At 39.1% G+C, this 24,484-nt stretch overlaps 1 protein-coding gene across 7 annotated transcripts in view; it reads left to right on the top strand.

The window, feature by feature from the left end:
• SPTLC3 (serine palmitoyltransferase long chain base subunit 3) overlaps nucleotides 1-24,484 on the top strand; it is a 151,669-nt gene that overhangs the window by 28,819 nt on the left and 98,366 nt on the right. For 5 of the 7 annotated variants that reach the window (XR_011678496.1, XM_071422355.1, XM_071422367.1 and 2 more), the window contains 2 exons: nucleotides 18,341-18,674; nucleotides 22,486-22,651. The exons of the other annotated variants lie outside the window; for them this stretch is intronic. The gene's annotated coding sequence lies outside the window, so the exon portion shown is untranslated. The remainder of the gene's footprint in view (nucleotides 1-18,340; nucleotides 18,675-22,485; nucleotides 22,652-24,484) is intronic. 7 annotated transcript variants of the gene reach the window in all.

The following is a 24,484-nucleotide window of genomic DNA, read 5'->3' as shown; positions in this document are numbered from 1 at the left end:
TGGCAAAATATGACTTTATCTCTGTTCTTTGCTGTCACGTCCCAGTCTCTTTGCTTCCATCAAGCTCTTTATGGCACTCTCTAACAAGTTCTTAACTTTAACAGACATTGGGTCTTTTTCATGCATCAGAGCCCAAAAACTTGGCACCTGTTTAGGTACTGAACTGCACTCTTGGAAAGCTTTGCTCAAGAGGAGCACAGTGAGCTGCTTGCAGCCTGGCACTGCCGTGGTGCTCTCTGGACGTGGGTGTTGGACTCCCAAGGTTGGCAGTGTAGACAGGGAACTGCTGTGTTATTCTCATGGACCTGCATGTGCAAACATGTGGCTTTCTGTGTGATAAATTGCATCTCTCTCATTCCATCTACCTTGGATGGAATTATCCATGAAAGGCACAAAAATTTATGCCTTTCTGGCAGAAGATTACGGTAGTAATGCAGTTGGGGTTAAACATAGAAGCAAAATTAAAATAATAATGAAGTAATAAAGCTCTTTGCTTTCTGGCCCTAAATCACTACAACCCTGTGTCTACAGTGATCATGCTCTGTGTTGTTGTCCTTGTGTATTTGTACATAGAGAACACTAGTATCAGCTTCTTGGTTATTCTCATTTATTTCCACAAGTTGCAGAGAACTGGAAATGATCCAGTGCTTGCTCCCAACAATAGCACCTTTAACCAGTCTCTATTTGAAGGTTGGCAGTGTAGACAGGGAACTGCTGTGTTACTCTCATGGACCTGCATGTGCAAACTTGTGGCTTTCTGTGTGATAAATTGCATCTCTCTCATTCCATCTACCTTGGATGGAATTATCCATGAAAGGCACAAAAATTTTACGCCTCTCTGGCAGAAGATTATGGTACCTCTGATGCAGTTGGGGTTAAACATAGAAGCAAAATTGTAATGAAGCTCTTTGCTTTCTGGCCCTAAATCACTACAACCTTGTGTCTGCAGTGAGTTCTGGATCAGGCTCTGTGTTGTTGTCCTTGTGTATTTGTACATAGAGAATACTAGTATCAGCTTCTTGGTTATTCTCTTTTTTTTTCACAAGTTGCAGAGAACTGGAAATGTTCCAATGCTTGCTCCCAACAATAGCACCTTTAACCAGTCTCTGTTTGAACAGATTGTATCTCTGGAGTTTATTTGCTTTTTGCAGACGTATTCTCAGTTCTTTCCAGGTCTTCATAGCTACCATTTGAGAAAGAGGAAAAATAGAAACACATTTGGAATACAGCTCTTGATCTTATACTTTTAATCTTTGCTGCTCAGGTACAGGTATGCCTTGCATACTGCTTGACAGACATGGAAGATTTATGGAGCTTGAAAGAATTAACCCTAAATTCAAGCACTTTGTATTTTTTTTCCTCTTGATTTAGGGCTTATTTTATTATTCAATGAATGGACTAAAACTAGCTCCCTCAAACTAGTTCTTAAGAGCACATGTATAGAAATAGACCTATCATCCTCTTAACTCGGGGATGAAATCATATTAACATTAATACTTCATAAGCAAAAACATATTCTATGCACAGGTTATGTGTTAGTGCCCTGAATGAAAGGTAATTTTTTGTCCCAAGTTTCAGACCAAATTAAAGCTTGTCCATGCTGACTATTTTTGACTGATAGGAAGCCAATAGATAGATATTTTTATAGTATTTCTGAAAGAATTTTTCATAAAGGATTATATATTCTGTAGGGGTTTGCTACTTTTCCTGCAGTATTGCTTGTTATTCCTGACACTTTCTCCACCACATTTTGCAGAGGGGAAGAGAAAACACCTTGTGTTGTGGAGGGCAGTGAGCAAGCTATGGGTGGCCAGAAAGAGGGGGAATGCATTCATTTTGGCCCTCCATTCAGCCCTGTCTTTGTCCATGCCCCCTGCATCTTTGGAATCAATAGCAAGGCTCTTGGGTCAGAGCTATCACAAGAGATCTACCTTTGTCGAGTCTAAATAAATTAGACTCATGGTGTGTCATTGCTTGGGCAATAAGGATGCCACAGTACTACAAATGATTCCTGTTCATTTAACTGCTATCACCCTGAAAGTGAGTATTTTCTTTCATTCTATTTCCTAGTTCTTCTCATGGGACACGGTGATCACTCACTGTTCAAATAATCCACGCATAAAGTTAACATCTAGACTGATAGATACCAGTATGGATTCAGCTCTCCAGTGACACAAATACCAATGTGCTTCCAGTAAAATTTCCTGAATAGACAGGCTTCATGAACAATATTCCCTCCATCAGTCCTTCATGAATTCCTCAACCTTCATTCTTTCTGTCAGTGGAAAAGTCCTTTTTATGTAGAGAAGTAGTTAAGACGTGCATGTGTTGTTAGACATCCATGGAGCTTGATTAATTAATTCCCATACTATCTGTCATCTCTCATTCCAGAAATAAATTTCACAATATCAACTAAAGGACCCCAAAATAGCAAACGAAATGCTGAAAAATGGAGATAAGGAGAACCTTTCACTCACAAAACTTGTGCTGTGTCAAGTGGTGGACTGTTGTGAGAAATGTGTGTGGCAATTAAGAACTGGTAGAATGTTATACTGCCCAAAGAAAAATGGTTTTAATTAGCATTATTCTTCAGTATTTTTTGAAAAGGGCATATTTGAATATTCCAAAATAGTCATACAGTTAAGTGCCTAGAGCCCTGACATGTTTAGAACTGATACTACACTCACATGCAATTTAATCTCTTTCATTTCAAGTTATCATTGAGGGATGTCATGCTTGTAAAGCCAGCAAAGTATGTCTGCTGTGGCCTGCAGGGTGTTGAGAAAAAATGTATATATTTCATAAAAGTATGTATGTATATGTATGTATGTATGTGTACACATATTTCATATAGACATATGTGTGTATATATGTATATATATTTTATATTATATTATTATATGAAAGAAATACATAAAATATTGAGCAGGAGCAATAGGAAGCTGACATTCACCTTCACAGATGTGGTGACATCTAATATTCTTTGCCAGAGGTTTGAGTTATGACGATGAGTGCAGATATCTTAGTAGAACTTCGAAAATTCCTGTCTAAATTGTTGGAAGATATAGGTTTGTATGCTGATCACATTTTTATCTTTGTCATTCTTTAATAGTTTAGAAATTCCAATCACTGATCGCTTTTCTGTTTTTCAACATCTGTTTTTTTAATTAAATCCCTGCATGATTTACAACTCATTCCTGATCACCTTGTCCTCCAAACAGTTGTCAAAACCAGTTAATTTGTTGCCATGTGTAAATAACTGAAAGGGAAGACAAAAAGTCATAAAGCTTTTTTAATACTGTTTGATATGAACAGGTCTAAAACAAAACAACACTACTAAACCTACAAACACTGGTAGTACTGTCTCTTTGCTTTTGATGGCTCTACATCTCAAACCCGTTGGTTATTCTTCCTAAGCACTGTACCATGTAGGCTTAATTTCCTTGTGTAACCTGAACCATTAATCTAAAAAATATTAAAATATTTCTTGCAAGATCATGTTTGAGTGATAATGTTGGTCAGCAGAAACCCCAACACCCAGTCTGATTCATTCCATTTCTTCTTCTCTAAGCCTTTGTGACAGGCTTTGAATAGACACCTTTGAATAGCAAAAATGTCTTTTCCAGGACAGCAGAGGTAGATAGCCATGCTCCAAAATCACAAAAGATTTTGTCAAGAAAGTGTACAACTAGCTAGAGTTGAATAAATACTATAAAGTATATAGAGAAATGTAGAAATGCTTTGCTTTCAAACACAAAGGCATTTCATCTCTTTGCCTTCTTTAATAGAAATGCTGTGTCTCGGCAAGATAATTTTTCTGTTTGTTTGTTTAACTTCTGCCTGTTGCCAGGGATTTTTTTCAATACCCATTATGTTTGTTTTCAGATTGTATAATATTTCTTTTTGCATTAGGCTGTTCAATTATGGCAGGCACACAACAGCAGTACAGGAAAACAATAAAGAGATTTTTACAATGTGGGTAAAATATATGAAAAGAAATACTATTTTTCTTTTTAGCAGCCTTTTATTAAGCCAGAATTTTCCTCCAGGGGACAGACAAAAGAGATCCTCACAGTCTATTGCAATGGGTATTAGCTGGTTTGGTTCATCTTTCATTTTGAACTTGCTGTGGATACAAATTGAAACCTTTCCAAGCAGCCTGGAATCTTTCAAGCCTCCCAAGACCTGAGCCTCCATCTGCAGCTAATTTTGCAGATGATTCATCTCTTGTCTTCAAAGATGATATGGGTGCAAATTATAATCACACCAAGTCATCTCAGCTTTTTGAGATGTTCAGCTGAATACATATATGCATCTGTCTTCTTTACAACAGAATGAACCAAAACTTTAACACTTAATCCCCTGAGCTCTCAGAATACTGGGTGCTCTGTAGTTGTGAAAAACAACCCAGTCATTTCTGTGCTTTTCCATAACTCTTGATGTCAATACTGAGTGCCAAGTCCATCACAATCGCAATTTGTCCAAGGGTAGAGCATTACAATTGCATGTTATAATGCAAAAGAGCGTTTCAACAGATGCCAAATTACAGCCAGAGCTGAATCACAGTTCTGAATAATACTGAGCCTACTCTGTGTCCTAGATGGTGAATCTTTATCTAACATTGGTCAACAGCTGGCTGTTCCTTTGGACCCAGAGAAAGTTCCTTTCACATGAGGAGAAAAAGGGTGCTTGAAGCTTGGTCTGCAGTACAAACTGCCTTTCTTAAAATTTCCAGTTTCCCCCTTTGTATTTAGGGTACCTGCTGCCCCTGTCTCACCTGTGCTCTCAGACATTGGTTAGGCAGAAATATCAGAACAATGCTTATGCAGTTTTAATGCCAAGTTTAGGGTCCATGTCTGCACTTTTAAGCAGGGTGAATCTCCATTGATTTATTTCATTGTCGACAGTGCCTGACCAGACCATTTAAAATGTTATTTTCATTTTCAGCGTTTAGTTGTGTCACCTTCCTGTGTCAACTCTTATTACATGCCACAGAACCTCTGAACTCTTACCTCTTCCTTTCATTGTCACCTCTTGCAGGGGCCTTCCTCTGCTTTGGAGCTGCTCTTTCCCACAAGCTCTGTGCCCTCCTCAAAGGTGTGTCATGGACTGGCTCCCAGGGGATGGGTCACCACCCCAGCCTTCACCAGGGCACAGCCTGGTGCATCTGACATCTCTCTCTGATTCTGCCAAAGAGCAGCTGCGGGTGGGTCACTTCATATGGCTCTGTTGAGAAACTCTGAGAGGTGTTTAGTTTCTGTTGTAGGATAGATATGACTCTGTGTGCTAACTTTCAGGAGCAGAATGTTTTCAGCTGCTTCTTCCTATGTAATCTTAATTTTACACATTGTTCTTTTTTGAAAATGCTGTGGATTCCTTCTATGTTGTTGGGGTGGTTTTTTCCCCTTCCTTCTTAGCTTTTCAGCTGCTAAAGATTTCCTTCACCTCAAAGCTGCAGACAGCAAGATCCCCTTTAGTAGTCATCAGAGAATTTCTGGTCCCATTAATCAGGGATAGAGACTCCATATCAAACTGCCCTGTTGATTTTGTTACCACATCAATGGCAAGATCTCAGGCCATTTAAGCAGTCAGGTTGTTGCTTTATCTTGTTTCAGCTTGAGTGAGCCATTTTTATGCCAGGTTGTTCATTTACAGTAAATCATCAAAAAGTGGTTGGGACAAAAGAGATTTGCATGGAAACTACAGGATGTGGGTTTGAAATTAATATTTTCTGTACAATCAGCCCTGGCATGCTGGTCGTACCTCAGTTTTAGCACCTTGTTGTCAGCTTCAAATAATCCAAAAATCTTTGCATTTCAATTGTATTTGTGTGTACTTTTGTCTTCATATATGCAGAAATATATGTGTTCTATACCTTATGCATGTTAGAGTGTGGCAAAATGATTGTTTCTCTTTTAAAAACATCATACAGGAAGTATAGAAATATACTGATTTCACATATCGTGGTAGTTCTGTATAAAGCTTACAGCTAGAAAGCACTAGCATGTAGCAGTGAAATCAGAATGCAGAACAGAAACATTTTGTATTAACTTGTAGATTAAATTGGTTGCATAGCAAATGTATTGCTGAGCTCTACATCTATTTGTGTTTCTGCAGTACAATATAACTTCTTAATTCACTCTGCCTCTGAGGAATGCCTCGTTCTACAGGAAAAATGGAGCACTGGATAGTTAGTCTTGAATCTGCTGTTGAGATCATTGACTTAAGGGATGAGACAAAGGAAAGGAGAGGGACCAAGGTGCTTTGGGAAGGAGCAGAAAGGAGAAATAGAAAGGGGGCAAAAGTTACTGATCTATTGCTCACTGCAGTTTGTCCTGTATTCTCAGTTTTCTCAATTTCTACAGGTCTTGCTGGGTGAGGGGCTCTGTTCTGAGTGCATCTGTGTGTGCAAGGGTGTCTCATGGCCAGGGAGTGGAATTGCACCAGGGAATGGGCTCATGTGCCTGCAATGACATCAAAAGGACCAATTGTGTGTGCATCTGTGTCTGATTGCTAGTGAGTGTAAGACTGGATTATCAGTATGAGAGGCCTGTGAGCTGGGTTTCAAGGCAACTGTGAGCCTGGATCAGATAGCAGTGAGACCAGGGGGGCCTGCAAGTTGACTCTGGGAGGGTCCCAGAAGCCCACAGCTAGGGAGACTAGAAGATCCATAAGCTGGGAGTGGGATCCATTTGCATTTGAGTGTCTCTTTGTGAAGTAAACAGAGATTGAAGGACCCAGAGCAAGATGCTGGATAGGCTGAGTGCCTGTGGCCAGTCACTGGAGGGGTATTTACTGTGGATGGAAGAGTGTTTGGGGGCCAGCAGCTGCAGTGGGGCTGCTGAGGTGCTGCAGCTGGGGAGAACAAGGCTTGGGGGCAGGCTGGTGGATAGACTGTCTGAGGCCAGTTAGATACAGATGTGTAGATACACCTGTTAATATGTGTGTGTGTATTTTCCATCAACAGACTTTTATCCTGTTCAGCTAGAGAGGAAAGCAGCAGGAAGCTGTTGCTGTTTGTATGAGTGCTTGGTGTTTCTGTCTGCTGTGAGCTGTATAGCTGGCCATGTGCCTACACATCCATTGGTCATACACCTGTGTTTTATGGGCACCAATTTGGCATAGACACTACCTGTGTTTTATGGGCACCTATTTGGGATAGACACTCAGCCTCACTGCTCATGGAACCTGGGAACATGGAGTGCAGCAGCCTTGCTCTATCTGGCTAGTGCATTTGACAGCTCCTAACATGTTTGTCACAAACTCTATGAATGCTAAAAAGCAAAAAGGTATTCACTATATATTTTTCTATTGTGATTGCTGAGAAATAACAGTAGGTCTTTACAGAAAAAAAAAATTGCATAAATTGCTTCAGACCTCCTGCAGCAATAATTTGCTGCACTGTTTGGTGATCACTGAAAGGCTAAGCCAGAAAACAATATTCTGTTTCGTACAGACAAGAACAGACTGGATTTTTTTTGTGTGTCATAACATCCATTTTGTAACAGGCTGGAAAAATCTGCTGGAAAAAAAATTCTGATGAGGAAGAAAAGTTTGTTGGCTGAAAAAAATGTTACTGAACAAACACACACTCCATTTTGAAGCAAGTTCTTGTGCAGATGATAGACTGCCCTCAATTGGTACACTTAACTTCTGCTGACAGAAGCCCTGCTGCAACTTGCTTATAAAACATAGTGACAGAAGGCTCAGAACAGTCTTCCTTGTTAACCCTAGTGAGTATGTGATGTAACCCCACCAAACCAGCATGATGTCATTTGTTCTGCATTCTCTATTCATCTGGACCTTAGTTCACACAGAGCTTATTTGAGGGAAAAGCTTCCAGACCCCTTACAAAAATCTAGACAGCAGCTCTTGAAATAGGGCTGTGAATGTACTTTACAGGACTCATTCCATTCACTGGCTTTGCTTTTGTGATCTTGCTGTTTGGTTCCTTTTTGAATAAAAAGAGGAAAACAAATTGATATTTCTAAACCACTACAAGGTTTAATCACACACAAAAAAATAATATGTTGCCATCAGAAGATAAACACCTCACAGAGCTCACTTCAGGACTTGACATCTTCTAGACAAGCAGCTGAAACCTTTGAGATGAGCTGCTGTTTATGCCAGATCTGAAGCTCCTCCTCCCTGCTGTCAGTCTGATCAAGCATAAGTAATGTTGCATCGTGTCTTCTGCAGGGGGTGAAGAGTTAGAAAATTGGCTCTTCTTGCACTGGAATACATTTGGTTATGATCTGTTTCGAGCCTTACTTATTTTTGGGAATGGGCCATGAGTAGCTGTAGGTTAGGCAATAATTTGCTGACAGACTGGCTGTCAGAATAATCTGTAATTATGGTTGTCTTGGCCTGACTCTGATGTCTCAGCAGCTACTGTCAAGACCAGCCTTAGGTAGACAAATCACTGCTGTTGCACCATTGAAACCATTTCAAGTAGCACCACTATTACACCCACAGCCTCCAAATGATGATACTGAGTGTCAGCAGGAGGGTGGCTGAGGAGGCAATTTGCATTTAGGAGCATTTGGTTGCTGCTTCTCAGGAGAGTCCATTGCTATACAGACCCAGGCTCCTCCTGAAACCCAAATTCAGTATGTTCACATCAAAATATTTTTTAGGAACATTTCAATGGTCAGATAACAGCAGTTGGGTTTCTCTTCTGTGTTTCCAGTGTGTTCTCTCATCTGACATTTCTCATAAAAAACCTTTTCCACTTACCCAAATCTAGATCTAAACACAATCCCCATCTGTCACAACCTCAAAGCCTGGTGTATCCTCCTTACTCCCCCTGTCTCAGAATGGGAAGATCCAACTACATTGTGCCAAAGAATATTTCTCTTTCTTGACATGTCCCTTCAGGCTGTGATTTATTATTGTTGTTGTTGTTATTGTTATTATTATTATTATTATTATTTCTACTGCAACATCTGCAGGCCTGGCTGTGCTGGGAATTGTAGTAATAAGGGTGGTGGCTCTCACCCTTCTAATCTACTGTCAGAGACAAGATAGAGCACACAGGCAGGGAAAACAAAAGCCTGGGGTTAAGGTGGGATGAAGAAGTAAAATTAGGTATTTGACAGTGCAGTACTTGCCTGTTTATTTGCTCAGCTTTAATACTTTTAATACTCACCAACATATACATAATGTTATGAAGGCATAGGGGAAAGGGGAAATTCACTCAACTGTTATATCTATGAATTTTTAGTAATGTTTCAGAACTGTAAGGACTTTGTGGTGATTGATCAGTATTGCCTGAATTTTTTCCAGGTGTCTCTGATAGGCATTTGCTGAATGATTTTTATGATGATGCATGTATAATTCAGCTCAGACATATTTTGAGTCTGCTGTTAATCAGATCTGGGGGAAAAAAAAAAAGAGCAGTATTGCTTACTTCTAAAATTAATTTAAAGCTTTCTGAATGCCCGGATCACAAATGTTCCATATCTAATTACCCAATGCCCTCTTTCAGTGTGTCATTGTATTACTTTTTTTCCTCTTTTTAATATTATGGAAATGTAAAATAACTTGACCTTGAATAGATACCTTGTGGGGATTCCTTTAATATATGCAGTGAATTAGATGAATGCCCGTTGATAGCTGAAAGAATTTTAGCTCTTCTATTTTGTAAGAGAGCTTTGCACTTCAGAAGAGCAAAGTTGCTGGTGCTCATTCATTGAATTTTTATTAATTTGTAATATGTCAAATGAATAAGTGATCTCTCTTACTTCTGCTGATTAAAAAGTTCCATTAAGAACATAGATGATAAATGTATATTATATGAAATGAACTGAGTTATAAATCCAAAATGTAGATGTAATGTAATTAATAAACCCACCTTTTCTTCCAACATCATACTCCATTTTTCTAATGTGTAGACACCTATTGTCAGCTTAATTATTGTAAGGTAAGATCAACCTTAATTAATCAAAGGAGAGTAAGACTGTCTTTGTAATAGTTAATTTTTAAAAAGAAGGGGAATAGATATATCTATAGTTGACACAATACAGATAAGTTCAGATATAAGAAGACAAGGAGATATACTTATAAACTGAGTCAGAGTAACCAAGGATGTAGTTGGGGTTTATGCTTCCTTGACACAAAGAGGGATAACTTGCTGTCTTCATCTCAGAAATAAACATCACTGTGTTGGCTGCCAGATGCACCCAGCAGAAAGCTGATTTAATGACTGGTGTGCAAGGGAGGAAGAGGAGAGGGATGCACCCTAAGATTTCAGAAAAATGGGCAGATGTCAAGCTTATTACCAATTGTTTGAGCTGTCTAATTCCTGTGTAAAACAATTCTGAAATCATAAGCCAAGCCCAGCCACCATGTTAACCAGTTCAACGAGTCCAGCATCATCAGAGTGTTAGAAGAAATCCAAAGCTTGCTTTTAAACAGATCAGGTTTTGTTTGAAGTGTGGTGTTTGGGCTATGGTTTTTTCTTTGATGGATTCAGACCATATTGATCCAGGGTCAGTTTCCTGTGAGTGAGAGCACTTTTAGGAAGTCATTAATTAAGCTACAAGCTGAGTTCATTCCTCCGTGTACAGGCACATTGGCTGCTGCTTTGGATTTTGTGAGATCCATTGGGATCTTAGGACTTGCACCCCATGCATTTGAAGTTCCTGGTTATTCCCACATTAATTCTCCACACGGGGACAAGCAGGATCCACAAACGATGGCAAGCCTTGGAAGAGAAGGCCAGTGCTGGTAGCACCTTCATCCAAAAGCCAAAGGAAGTCCTTTACCTGCTTGATTTGAGAGCCTGGGCAAGGGAAAAGTATATTCTGCAAAAGGCCCCAGCACTGACTCTGCTCACACCTCATTATTCCCATGTTCTCCTGTCTAGGAGATGAGGTGGGACTGGCAATGTCATGTTTGTGTCCCCCCCTCACTCAAGTGTAGTGTGCTATATAAGGACTTTGGAAATGACATTCCACACCTAGAAACAAATCAGTTTCAAATCCAGGATTGGTGGGGAAGATCTAATTTTCCCTTTTTCAGTGTGTGTATGTATATTTGGGGGAAAGGGATGAGGAGAGAGGTGAGTAAATTCAGACCTTAACGTGGTGGGGATTTTTTGTGTTGCAGGTATTCATATGTTGGTATGAATTTACTCTCAGCACAAATCTGGCTGATTCTCTTTTCCTCAGAGTTGAGCTTGATTTATTTTATTTATTATTTTTCCACACAGCTCTAGTGCAGTGTTTTTGTGGCAGTTATGCAAATTATATGTCACACCACCACATATTTTCCACATAATTTGATTTGACCTTTAAAACTAATAAGAGAATTATCATTTTTATGGGTAATTTGTGTTTCATGGTACGAGACAGCAGGACAGGGACTGATGGGAGGAACATCAGAATGCAGGAGTCGTGTTGCAGGATAGTACTGGAGAGCTGTAAGTAGGTATCCAATATACAACTGTGGCTGCTGTGCGCTCCTAAAGAATAGATTAGAAGATACATTGTGGAATAAACTTCCCAGAGGGGAATTTTCTTTCCAATAACCTTCAATGAGCTCTGGGCTAGCCATTGTACTTTTGGCTCCTCATTATTTCTAATACCTACATTGATACCTTGTAAAATATACATGGATGTGACTAGGTATGTATTTCAGGTAATGTAATACAGGATATTAGTCTTTCCATACAAATGTTGATGGCTTATATGTCATGTGCATGTCTAATCCCACTTAATCACAACAATACATTGCTATATTTTCCTTAGTTAATCAATTCTGCTGGGTAATCATGCACTGTGTAATTTTTCACTTATTTTTGATGCTGCTATAGTCAACTTTTCTATGCATCCACCTGCTAAACTACTTTGAAAAGCAAAATGCTAAAAGCAAACAGAATTATCTATATATTGTCTGTAGAACAAGTGTGATTGCTAATTCAATCACATTAGGCCCATTACCAGCATTGTAATACTCTTCTTTCAGCCTCCTTCTCCCTCAGAAAAACCTCTGGAAAGTTCAAAGTGTCAAGAAAATTGTTGCAGAACTGTGATAAGGCATGACATTCAAGCAGTGAAGACTTCCATAACACTGGCTAAATGCCTTATTAATCTAACTTGTGTCAGTAAGATTTTCTGTGTGTTTGGGATGATGCCTGGCAGGAGCGTAGGATCTTCTGTGTGGGCTGTAGTTTGGGAAGAGGCAGGCAGAGCATTCTTCTCCTGACAGAAAATTAGTATTTCATATGCACTCAGCTGTACTAGGAAGTACCTGTCTACAAAACCTTAGGGTGTGATGGGAGGGCTCCCAAATGGAATAATGTACATCAGTATTTTGACCACACTTATCACTTCCCAGCTTCCCTCATTACTTTTATATGATATTTTCTCCTCTTATTGTTTGATTAGTCATCAACAATTTTATTGTGTTTTGTTCCCTTTTTGCCCTTTCCCTGTTCTTCAGTTCCCCTCTAGACTTCTTTCTAACAGATGTTTGCTTGTACTGCCACATTTTGGGTGGGTGGTTCTGTGTCCCACCGCAGCAGAGCCATGTGGAACTTCAAGTACTTAAACATGAGGTTCTGCTCTAAGCTTATCATGCAGTGAAAACCAGCCTTACAGTGTCAGTGTCAGATCAGAAATCAAACTAAAGTAAAAAATCACAAGGCATTTTTGGCATAACCTGATTAATTTTGCAGTTACATAAGACCTGTGAGTATCCTGCAAATACTCTTCTCACCTTGAAAAGAAGATTGCACCTGTTCCTCCTCATCTTGCAATGCATTTGGTTCTTTTCCCACGTTCTGCTTCTTTCCTTTTCTGAGCATGCTTTTTCCTTTTCCTTGACACAGCATTATCTTGAGGCTTTTCTTCACATGAGAAATGAAACAAAAAATATGAAAACCATCTGACTGGAACACTGAGGTACCCAGAAACTTCATGCCAAATTCCAGTTTTTTCAAGACAAATTACAAAAATGCTAAAATCTTGGTAACTATAGCAGCACAAACACCACCGCTACAATATGCCGCAACAGATTGTTCATATGTCATTATTTTTCCAAAGTTCCTTGGCAAACGTTTCCATCAGTAAACAAGTCAAGTGAAAGGATTGTAAAATGGCCAGCAAACCCCTTAGATCTTCTCTAGGTAGTGAAATAAAATTCTGCTACTTATCACTATTATTGTGTTCCTTAGCTCCTCTTCTTTCACCTGTGCTGACAGACTGCAGTTGTCTTTGTTTCTGCCTTCCCAATGAGGCTTTTGCCTGTCATGTCACCATCTTCTTTATACTGCAAGTTTATCAAAGCAATGTCATGTCTAAATGTTGGGTCACATTCTCACCTGGGGAGAAAACGTACACAGATCCATTAACTTTGTCAGAAAAATGACAAATTGCATGAACTACTGAGCTGGCACAGCATGTTGTATGTAGCATGGCAAGCATCAATGGAACTGAAAAATACATTAATAGTGCCAGTTCACTAAAAAAATGATGATTCATTTTTTCCCATTATCTATTTTTCTTTGCTGCTTAATGTGCTGGTATCATCAGAATTTATTGTTGAATGAAATGCCTGGGGTATGGGCCAATTTATGCTGCGTCTTAATGATGGGCAAATGCTAAAGGTTTGGGAGTTCTTAATTGATTATTACTGGAATAATCTCTTGAAGCTGAAAAATATGTATTTCTACCATGCTAGTACATATGGTATTTGTAAAACGGGAATTGGAATATTGGTGAGTTTATGGAAAAAGTAATCTGATTAACCAACATTTGAAACTGTCCTCCTGGTTAGAAATGGAGGGTTTTGCCTGACTATAACTACCTGGAATTTGAATGTTCCTTAAAGCTATATAAAATCACAGTAGATTGCACTGGAACATTTGCCTCTTCATGTATTGAAATAACCTGGAAAACTGTTATATTCACTGAAACCAGCAGAAGCTTTGTCATGAGCTTTGAAAAGAATGAATTTAACTTCCAACTCTTAATGGTTTCACTTAGCACATAAAACGATGTTCTGGCTGTGCTTTGACTTTGGCATTGTCTGGAGTTCAAAGTGGCAGGGATGAGTGAAAAAAAATTATATAAGAGAAAGAAATATTTCATCAAACACCCAATGTGATTTAAAAAACCTGAGAGATAAATGTCTAAATGTATCTTTTACTGATGAAAGGAAAAGGAGATATAAGTGGCCACAGATGCAAAATATTATGAATGTATCAATAGAATGTATCTTTAATAATAGAAAAAAAATTAAAATATCAAGATTATGGAGGTCATACAGAAGAAAGGAAGGAGGATTTTTTTTTTTTTCTGGGCATGTGTGAAAAGTCCAAGATACTTAGCTATGTTTAATCAAAATGTATAAGCATGACTTAGGACAGGGACTGGAGCACAACAGCCCTTGCTTCTTCTTTATGGCCTCCTCAGTCCTGAGTTCTCCTTTCATGCACCTTCTTGGGATGGGGCAGTGAGTGCCTGTGGAGCTGACTGCCAGATGGGAAAAGCTTTTAGATTTGGGAGGGTTGCATCCCTTTCCCTCCCAGTCCCAAAGTAGGAATGGATTTAGTGTTCCATTGCTCAGGAGGTGGTCTTTCGGATTTACTGCAGTGTCAAAGAAATGGGCAGTGTTGCTGAGAAGTAGATCTTGTGAAGCCCAGCTGTAGTTTGTACAGGGCATGGGTAACTGGGCATTCTCATAAGCCATGATGTATATCAAGTTGTGTGCTAAAAGAAAATGTATTTTCTTTTATTTCCCTTCTCTGAAAGAAATGTTATTTACTCCAGAGTTGACTTTAGCTCTGTCCCCTGAATTAAAAGAGTGAGTGGGCTTGAGGGGGCTCTGTTGTTCTCACTTGGCTGGCTACAGTGTTTTATCATAGCAGTATCATAAGCAAAAGAAATCATTAAGTTCAAGTCCTAGGCTGTCCCCTCATCCATTTTTAGCAATTTAACACATTCTTCACTTGCCTTTATGCCACCCATCCTTGACTTAGCAAATGTAATGTACTGCTCAGCCAGGCCTTTTTATCAGAGCTTTCAGAAAGCTCCATCCATCCATCCATCCGTCCGTCCATCCATCACCTTCCATGTTTATTTCTCCGAGTGCCCTTCTGCAGTGCTTGTTTCTCTCCGTGCAGCATCACAAAAGCTGTGCTAGGTGAGCTGAATTCTGGGTTGCTGAACTGGTGTCGTGACCTGAGACTCCTGCCCTCACTAGCCTGAGTTAATTATGATAACATGAGCAACAGGACTTTAACCCTAACTTTCTTCAAGGAGCTTACACAATTCACACATAATTCCCATAGTGAAATGGAGTTGAACAGCCTGGCTTGCCCTCTTTCCTGCATTTATTCCTGTATATGAAAGCAGTGAGTTCCCAACAGGCTTAAAAAGGCAAGAGTACAATACCAACCCATGTGTGACCTTCTGTTGATTTATTCTCATCACCCAACAGGTGCCTCATACAGAGTTCAAACTAATAAATGCTGAAAGACAAAACTAACAACCTTACAGTGAAATGTTGTCAGGGACAACTTCTAATCCTCTCTGTTTTTATAGCAGTGAAAAGATGAGAGGGGAAAAAAAGAATAGGAAAAGGAGGGGATGGGCGACAAAGAATAAAATTCTGAAAAAGTTAGTGCCCAGAGAGCTGCATAATGATTAACAATTCTTTTTTCAAATTGTGATTCCTTTTCAGTCCTGGAGAATAGAATAGAATAGAATCATAACTTCATCAAAATTACTTTGAATAGTCCCATTAATGACACACAGACTTGGTTTGTCCCTGCCTCAATGTCTGATAATATTTTCATACCTCCAATTGAATGTATGTTTAGCTTTGTCCACGTCATTTGCACAATGCATTCATACATATCAAATAATCTTCTTTTGTTCTTTGATGTTCAACAATTCAGTCTGATGTTAACAATAAAGGGGGGGTAAAAAAGGAGGAGGATAAGAAGAAGGTTTCTTTTCAGTTCAGCTAAAGCCAGCTAAACAATGGAAAGGAAAGTGTATTATATGATCTGTAGAAAGCAGCCTAGTTCATCCAACTCTAGCTGCAGAGAGTATTTAGAAAGCATAGGCCTTAAATATGATTTATTGTAATACAATATTGCCTTCATTGCACATATTAGAGGCATTTTCTCCTAGAATAGCTGATTAACAGAAGAAGCTCCCTTAAGAACAGCTGCACAGAGTATTCCTGTCAAGCCTCTACCTTGTACAAATATTTTTAATTAATAGATGCCTTCATCAAATACAAGAAAAAATTAAGCACTAACACTCACCAGAGACCCTGCTATTAGAGTGATTATTTTAGATTTAGTTTCATTTGCAGATGTCATTAATTTATTTTTAATAGATCGCTAATTTAGTTTTGTCTATTTCTTGTTCAGTTTTTGTAGATATTAGCAGGCTGTGCTTCCTTCAAAGCTTTCCCCTCCCTCTTCCTCCAGGCTCTGTACTCTCCACAGTGCATCTGTGTTTAAATTAGCTGGACTGCTGCAGGCTGAGATAGCGATTAATCTGCACATCTGCCACAAGAGAGAAGTTAACAGTCTAGCTGAGGGACTCAAAGCAAAAAACAGCATTACCACTGCAAATCATCTGTTCTGTTTGGCAAAGCAGTAGTTGTGTCACACAGGAGCAGGCTGCCCTTGAAGTATCTTGTGTTTGAGTGAGTGGCAGTGGTATTGTTGTGCAGTACATAAACCTCCTTTTGTCAGCTTGCATTAACCACAGAATTGACTTGTAAGACATTTGTACTTGGGGAGAGAGGGATGAGCAATGTCCTGCCTGTAACAAAGGAAACATCAGTGCCACAGCACAGAGCAGAGATACCAGACCTGGTTTATTGGAAAACTACAGCAGCCCATTCAAAGTCCTCTCTTGCTGCAGCTCAGCTGCTTCTGCTTCATAGGTGTTAAGATTTAGGGTGTCTGTGCAAATGGACAGGATGAGGTGAGTCCCAGCGCAGCGTGTCCAACAGCTGCCTGTTCCCAGGAGCTCAGACAACCCTTTTCTTGGTGTCAGTCTCAGCAGTTTTAGGCTTGTGCACAAGCCTAAAACTTGTGTCCTGAGGTCAAGGAATGCAGTCTGTGCATGCCCTACATCAGCAACTGTGAAAGATTTCCCAATAGAAAGCTTATTCCTGGGCAGGGCTGTGAGTGACTGCAGAAATTCAAGAGCTCTGGGTGTGAGGAGCACTGTCTTAAAGACTTTGATAGAGGATGAGGTGTTCAGTCCATATCTAGAAATGTGGTGCTAGTCTGCTGACTTGCAGGCCAGCAGGTCTCACTAGCTTCAACTCAGAAACATAAAAAGTTACAATATTGTGAAGCAGATGGGAATTTGGCAAAAAGGGATGGAGACTCCAGGGAAGAATTGCAAGTTCTAGTTAAAGTGATATGAAAGCAAATTAAAGTAAGAAGAAAAGGTTTGACAGCTCCATTATGAATGCATTAGCTGTAAATATGAAATGCAGCCTGCTTAGAAGAAGCTGTGGATAGTGTCCATCAAGACTGGAATGAAAAGGTACTAATATTGATAGGGATTTTGGGAATATTCCACAGTGACCTTTCCAATACACTTACAGGGAAGGATGTTCCTTTTTTCTACTGCTAATGCCACAAGTTATTTTTGGCTGCTAAGGATTCTAAGTTTCATCTAGATGCCAAGGTAACCTTGGAGTATGCTAAGGAGACCTGGCTGTAGTTGTTCCTCTGTGGGTGATAACTCAGCTTCTGAGGAGACACTGTCAATCTCTCTATCAGCCCCACATGGAGATGAGTGTCTGCGAAGAAGTTGTGCAGCTTCAGCAGAACCCAGCAATCTGGACAATTCCCATTATCCTGACTGTGGAAAACACTTCTGTTTAAATAAATAAGGTCCTACAAGAAAGAGCATGTTGTATGCAAGATAATCTATTTCCTGTATGCAAGATAATGAGACCATAGATTTTAAGAGTTGTTGAGAGTCTGAAAAGAACTTGGTTCTTAGCAGAGATGGTGTTGGTGTTTGCTTGGTGAGTCCCCACTGTGTATACAATAAAATTTGCCTTAGGCTGCAAGCCATGTCAAGTACTAGGCCAGGAACAATTTTCCTGTGGTTGTTCACCTCACAGATATACTGCTCTTTAATACATTCTTCTGGCATATAAATGTGGGCTACATATTTTTCCAGAAAAAAACCCTGCTCATTGTTTTCCTTTTAATGCTGCACAAAAAATACTTGCCCTTTGATTACTGCAGATTACTAACCTGCTCACAAAAAATACACCACAGTAAACACAAGATTGTATGCATTTGCAGAAGAAATGTGAGTTTCTTATTCCCTCTCCTGTGTCCAAGTGTTGTTGCAGGATGAAGTGTCAGGGTGGATGGAACCAAAAAGACCTCAGGAGTATTGTGAATGTAATCAGTGTCACATCCCTGCTGTTCTGCCTGTTCTTGCTCTCCAGCATGTGAATGTACTCATCATCCTCCTCACAGTCTTTGGCAAGTTTGGGAGGTTGGACTCTAGTGAGACTCCACACAAAGATATTCTACAAAATCATTATCTGTCTCTTCCTCCGATTCTGAGCTCATGCTCATGTTTGACCTCTACCATGTCAAAAAAGACCCCTTCCCAACACTGAGGGAAAAGACAAGATGAGGATTTGATACCATGTGGACTCTCTCCAAAGTAAGTAACTGTAGATTTTTATTTCCTATCTTTACAGAACCTTTTGCTTAACCATCATTGCTCTCTTTCCCCTGGAAGTCCAGTTTTGTAAGTCTAGCAACTGCATACTGAGAAATAGTGTGTTAAGGGAAGTAGGGAACAGCAGAAAATATGTTTGATACATTTTAACTTTCCCTTTCTCTTTTGACTTTAACAGTGGTGTTTTGCCAAGCATATTTGTTTAGAATGATTACCTGGGCAACTCTGAGCTATAAATTCCTTTCAACATCTGTTCAGGAGAGTTAATAATTTATTTGATGTGTTAGTTGAGTGAAAGTGTTTCTATTCTCTTAATGGCTGAGCCATAAACATTTTTATCAAGATTCTTGATTTTATCCTAGAATAGTTAATATGAAACTAGTTGTCTATGTAGATTGGGAATTTCATTCTGAAAATGCTGATTTATTGTAAATCTTTAAGTCCATTATAGACTAGAAGTATTCAAAATTATTCTTGATGAACTAATTTTTTTTTCTTCTGTTCCTGAACTGATCAGCTTTTCTATGAATGCCTTAATTGCTCAAAAATTCTAATATTTCCCACTTAAGAAAAAGAGGAATTGTTATAAAGGCTTTTTATAAATCCCCTGCTACTGGTTCTTTACATATCTGGTAATTTTTTCAGGCATTTGATTTGTCTGCTTACTCAAGTCTTCTGTTTCTACACTATGATTAGATAATTTAGTCTTCAAATGAGAAAATCATCTAAAATATCTAACCCATAATGACTTGCAATATTACTTTTCAACATGAATAATTGTTCACTGACTATTTGCAAAGTATTTAGGATTCATAAACATCTTCAGGGCAGAAAAACATTTGTCATGCAGATACGCATATGCAGTCGTTAATAATAAGCCACAAGTAATAACTGAAAGAGCTGACAGTGCTTCTGACAAAATTATTCACTATTTTTTGTGGTATTCAGCCAAGTCTGCCTAGGCTTTATAAATAACTGCTGACTTAGAGATTCTGAAGGCCAGGCAGAGCTACTGGGTCATTTTTTTTTTATTTCCTAGGTAATATTGATCAGCTATTTTTATTTCCTAGGTAATATTGATATTCTTCCCTAGTTGTGCTGGATGATGATTATATCCATGTGCATTTATTGTTTTAATTCTGCTGAATGTAGATAGATTGAAAAGTTTTAAATAAAATTTTAAAAAATAATAATCTGACATAGTAGTTGATGAGGCCTAATAAGAAAAAAAGAATCTTTAGTACAGCAGTCACATACATAAATACTGCAGCTCAAGTCATAGTTAAAATATTTTCCATATACTAGGTAGAATGGTTTAGAGACTTTCTTATTCCTTCTTTTTGCAAAATCATGTAGAATCCTCATGGGAAATAGATTGCAGAGAGCAGTGACAGTCATTTCTCTGTAGCAAATGTGGTTGTTAATGGAAAGAAATGCAAGACAGCCATCTGTTGGCTCGTGCAGAAACCTGTTTGGCTCCCAGTGCCAGGGCAGGCTGCCTGCAGCCCAGGCAGGAACGAGAACGGTGCTCCCTGCAAGGGCAGGTGGTGTTTGTGCACAGCTGCAATTCAGGCTGAGCACCAGTGCACCGAGAGGGAAATGTATGCCTGTGAAAATGGGTCCTGGGAGCGCTGCCGACACCTGGGACGCAGGCAGGGCTCTGCCATCAGCACCTCACCGGTTGGACAGAGCATTTCTGCATCTTTCCCCTGATATCTGGTCTCTTCCAGCCAGGTCTCATAAGCTCTTGGAGATTTATATCACACTCAAGATAGCTCAGCTACCTTTGAAGGCATAAAATCAGCAGGGTGGCTCTTCTGTGGTAGTGTTGGAAACAAAAAGTTTTAATCAAAGGCAAAATAAAAAAACTTTTTACAGAGAAAAACCGAGCTCGGTGCAAGAAGTTGCCCCTGGTAAAAGATCTCACAAAAGCCATTAGTTTCTTTGTTCTCTTCTTTTTCTAGTAAATTGCTTAAGCAGGACTTTTTAGCTCCTGTCCAATTAGCTATCCTTAAGTTTAAAGTGAAGTCCCCCAAGTCCTATGAAGTGTCTTTTACCTAATAAAAAAAAAAAAAAAACCAAAAAAAAACCCCAAAAAACTTCTAAGCTTTTTTCCTTTTCAAAAAGACAAAAGATAGTTTTGTCTCTCCATCAATAAAAATCACATTCCTATATTTCACAAGCAGCAATTCTGTGCTGCAGGACTATGTAGCCAGGTGCTATCAAGGGTGATGGACTCAGCACTGATGCACTTCCTGGGGAGAGCAAATGCACAGCTGATCTCTAAATGTGTGGCAGTGTAGAACAGGAGATTTGCTCAGTCCTGGGCTTGTGTGACACCTTCAGATCTACATTGTAAAGAGCACACAAGTGAAGGTAATAATTTATCTTTAAATGCTCAGGGTTCTGGTAAAGTTTGAAATAGGTATCTTGGATCTTTATGGTTTGTAGGCTACTGGCTTTTATTAAAAACCTTTTTCATCATACAGATCATTAAATGAAACAGTTAATAAATGGGTCTTTGATTGTCCCAGATCTCCTGACATAGATTTACACAGATAAACAAGACTAGTCACGTATCATTGCCATTTGTGCTGAGGGGCTGACCAGCACATCTTCTTTCCCATCTGAGATACTCTCCCAGGCTTATATTTTGAACTGGGACTATTTTGAACTATTCCAGGATCTGGGACCATTTAGGTGGGTTCAATTCTCAATAAAAAAGAGGTGACTTTAGTCTGCTGCCTGTCTCCAGATTTTTTATTAGATACAGACAAAATAGTGAATATACTGGCTCTCCCTCTTACAACAGTAAAGATTGAGCAGGTTAAAATCTCTTTCAAGTGACAATAACATGAGGGAGTGCTCTTGATATGGTACTGTGGTGCTCTGTGTTTGGGCAGGGATTTTGTGAGCCTCTCACATATTGCTGCTGTCAATAGCCAATACAGGTGCATGCTGGTACTCAGGATTAAGCTCCAATCACAGCAATTTCGATGGAAATTTTATCAATGTTCTTATCTGGCACAAACCACAATTTTCTAGAGGTCTCTGACTTTGCCTTTTTTTTTTTTTTGTCCCTGCTGTGGCCAATTACAGTTAACGGTAGGAAAAATTGAGCCACTGTTGAAAATCACACCCTATACATTTCTGAGCACAGATAGATTGAATTTCAATAAAAATTAGAGTGAAATAAATGGCCCCTTGTTAAATCCAATGTAATTTTAAATGGGTGTAAATTCATTTTGGGGGTTTTCCTCTAAGTTCTTCACATATCCTTTTGTAGATCAGTAAAATCATAAGAAGGGAATACAACCCTTCTTGTAATCACCCATTGATGTGGCAATATACCCTTAATGCACAGAAATGTTCTCAATATGTACAGCAGGTAAATCTTGTGGTCTGAGTCCAAACTCAATGGATAATTCAGCTGGAAAGGCATTCCAGTCTATGTGTATGCAACTATTAGAATAGGAATATTCCTCACATCCTCACATTGCTAATAGAGCCCTCTTAGCTGAGCACAAGGCCCCTGAAAGAATGGAAGGAAAAGGTTTACATAGTTTCAGGGGAGATGCCTGGCAGATTATGTGCTGGATTTGAGAAGCTGGTATTTCTGCTAGGTAAGGTTTTACTCTTGCTTCATCAGCAAATTGTGACAAAAAAGGTCTAGACTGGCTCTGATTTTGTTATATTTAATATGAATTTCATGACTTTGCCTCCATTTTAATCTATAAAGTCTGGATTTTTCCCTTTAATTTAAGTGACCTGGTTTTGAAATTGCTGACTGCAGGTCTCTGGGGGTATTCACTTCCAGAAGCTTCTGGGGAAGAAGGACTCATCCTTAATGCCAGAGGAAGGTCCAACTGTTATCCTGCATGAATAACTTCATTCTCAGAGCAATGTGGAGTGGGATGTGGGAATTGATACATCGTGTTTGTGTTGACAGCAAGGGAAAGGTAAGACAGCTTTGACAGACATGGTGATGGGGGCTTTATGTTTACTGAAAGCTAAAGAAAAACTCTTAGAAATTTTGGAACAAAACCAAACCAATTTCTTTAATAGAATAGAATGGTTTCCCAGGAATTCTGAATATGTTTGATTCTGTTAATAACCTTATCCAGCCTTTGCCTTTGGCCCCAAAACCAAGATAAGAAGAAGGTTTTGTTGCTCAAGACAGATGAGCTTGTTAGAGCAAGCTAACAGGTGTGGATTATGTCACTACAAATACAGAAGGGGAAGGTGACACTTGAGGTGTTTGCCTCTGGCTAGGTGTGTGAGGCCAGTGCTGTATTCCTGCTTTCTGCTTACCTTACAATAAATTAAACTGACTACTTGTCACTAGGGTTGAAGCAGCTTTTTTTCCTTTTCTTTCTTCCTTTCTTTTACCTCAGGGTAACTAATACACCTTTGTTTTCCTGTGGTAAAGCATAGTGAAAGCCAGACACTTCTGTTTATAAGACCCATGCTATGCATCTGCCTAAAGCTGACATACCTCCCAGTGAAACTGAAGTATTCTGACATTGCTGCTTTTTTGGTTTGTTTGTTTTGTTTAAAAAACCAAAACAACCCAACAACCTAGTGTGTGCTAATTACAGCATCTAGAGCAATGAATGCATTGTTTTAGGTGCAGAATTCCTAATATATGCTGGTGTGGAGGTTCCAATGCTGACAGTAGAATTTCTGTCTTGGAAGTAGTCAATCTCCTCCCATAGGCAAGCAGTGTTCCTTCATTTCCTGGTTGTTACTCAGTTGCATATTTTAATTTTATTCACTCACCTGGCATTCTGCTCTTCTCTTTCCCAGAGGTACCTGCTTAGATTTAGTCACTTTTAACATGCTTGTCCAGCTGTGAGCTTCCTGTTTCACTGTCACCTGCTCTCCACTTAAGCAGATATGATTAACTTAGGACCAGCATTTGCTATCTTTGCACAATTTATCCTTCCACCTCAGAGTGGCAGCCTGAGATTTGCTGGTTTCCTACACTTAAATAGACAAACTCCATTTCCCATGATTCTTATTTAATTGTTTCTCTTCTCAGAATTAATAGGTGAGATTTTAGCCCTATTCCTGTGCCACTCAGCTTCTTCATTTCACTGCACAAAGGAAAAAAAGTCTGCATATCAATGTAAAAAAAATAATTTCTTAATTCCCACTGCACTCAGGATTTCTTGACTATACTCTTAAAGAAGTTATACTGGATTATTTTAGATACTTTCTAGCACATAGTCTCACTCTTGGAAGTTGCTGCTCATAAGGCTCTGTTAAAGGAGAGGCACAGGGTAAAGCTCTAGAAATCCTCAGAGTTTGCATCAGGGAGAAACACAAGGGAAAAATCTTGTCAGAATGAAGTCAGCTTCTCCCTTGCTCCCTACCCTTTTTGGTGGCCCAGGCTGGTCCATTCCAATAGTGACAAGGTAGTTTCTACCATGCTGACAGTGATTTAAGTACAAGTGTTTCTCCTGACTTAGCAGTCCTAGCAACTGGATCTTCTCTAGTGTATTGTGAACTCAGCAGCTGTGGAAATTGTGACAGTAATTTTTTTTTTCATGCTCATGTGTTCTTGTTTTCTGCCTTATGAAATAACTTATAAAGAAAAAATAAGGTGGACAATTGTTTTAAGAAAACATTATTAGGAAATTTCCAAACACATGAGACAGAAAAACCAACTTCTCACTGAAAATAACTTCTTGTTTTTTGCAAACACTTGATAATACATATTCACCATGCTTTCAAAAGAGAATGGTGATGCAAAGCAAAAAAAAAAATCCCAGGACTCCCTTATAAATAAT

This window comes from Agelaius tricolor, unplaced genomic scaffold (genome assembly GCF_023055355.1).
Source record: "Agelaius tricolor isolate 1412-34295 unplaced genomic scaffold, bAgeTri1.0.p SCAF_1, whole genome shotgun sequence".
Taxonomy (NCBI): domain Eukaryota; kingdom Metazoa; phylum Chordata; class Aves; order Passeriformes; family Icteridae; genus Agelaius; species Agelaius tricolor.
This window is presented reverse-complemented; position numbering and strand designations above follow the sequence as displayed.